The sequence below is a fragment of the Sorex araneus genome, chromosome 2 (assembly GCF_027595985.1).
Source record: "Sorex araneus isolate mSorAra2 chromosome 2, mSorAra2.pri, whole genome shotgun sequence".
Taxonomy (NCBI): domain Eukaryota; kingdom Metazoa; phylum Chordata; class Mammalia; order Eulipotyphla; family Soricidae; genus Sorex; species Sorex araneus.
This window is the reverse complement of record NC_073303.1, coordinates 6,695,152-6,696,394: the sequence shown is the minus strand read 5'-3', so window position 1 is coordinate 6,696,394 and position 1,243 is coordinate 6,695,152.

The window sequence follows — 1,243 nt, the reverse complement described above, 5'->3', positions numbered from 1 at the left end:
TGAAATACCGTATGCCCGAAACCCAATCATGAATAACTGTGATTTCACAATCACTAATTTTTTAAAACTCAAAGTGTAATAATTATACAAGTAAAGTACTCGTAATTAACATCTTATATACACTTATTTCACATTACCACGAAATGTATTATTATTGATATTTAAGAGGAGAAAAACTAAATAATAGAAATGAGTTGTTAGGAATCATAGGCATGAAGGGCCTAGTTCAGGTCGAGTTAATAGAATTTACTATACCAGGAGATGACACCTGTTCTAAAGAAATGAAAACAAGGAGAAACATGAAGTAAGATCTGTAAAAACAAGGAGACAGAGACAGAGAAGGCATTTACCATAGGTACCTCATAGTTCTCACAAAAAATAAAAGATTGTACAAATACAATCTCCACATACATTTAAAATTACAAATGATGGCCTAGAATATAATCACATATAGGAATGAATTTCATTGGAAAATCACCCACCAGCAGTGTTTTATATGTAAAATTTTGACTTTCCCTCTCTGCTTCATCTAGTATATTATGATTTTAAATGTTATTTTGACATTTTAGTATGTTATAAATATCTGAACACTCATAACATGAAACTATCACACTGCTTAAATATTGCCTTAGAAAGGCAGAAAATTACAATAACAATTTAGGAAGTTTTCTTAGAATTTAGTGGGGCTGGAGCGATAGTACAATGGGGAGGGCATTTGCCTTGCACTCAGCCGACCCGGGTTCAATCCTGGGTATCCCATATGGTCCCCCAAGCACCGCCAGGAGTAATTCCTGAGTGCAGAGCCAGGAGTAATCCCTGAGCATAACCAGGTGTGGCCCAAAAAAGAAAAAAAAACTATTTGCTACGCAGAGAGAGGGGGTGAGGGGCTGTCACTGAGCAGGTTCTCGTACACCTCCTCCTTGTGTCTACAAAGGGCCAGCAAGAGCAAGGTCAGGACCCGGTGCCAGGACCCAGCCCGCTCTCCAGCACTGAGACTTTAGTGTGGGCCCCTGGGTCAGCACACAGTCAGGAACACAGGCACGTATGGTCCCTGCCTATCATTTGACTACCAGCTGCTTGGGGGGACAAGAGGTGGGACCACGTGTAGTCCCCTACACATTGCCCATGGGATGGCATCTCAGAGCCTAAAGCCAAGCTTGAACCTCTGCAGGGTGGGGGGTATTTCGGACATGACTAAAGGTAATCTTGGGCAAAATTAAAAGGTTCTTTACTAAATGGGAGA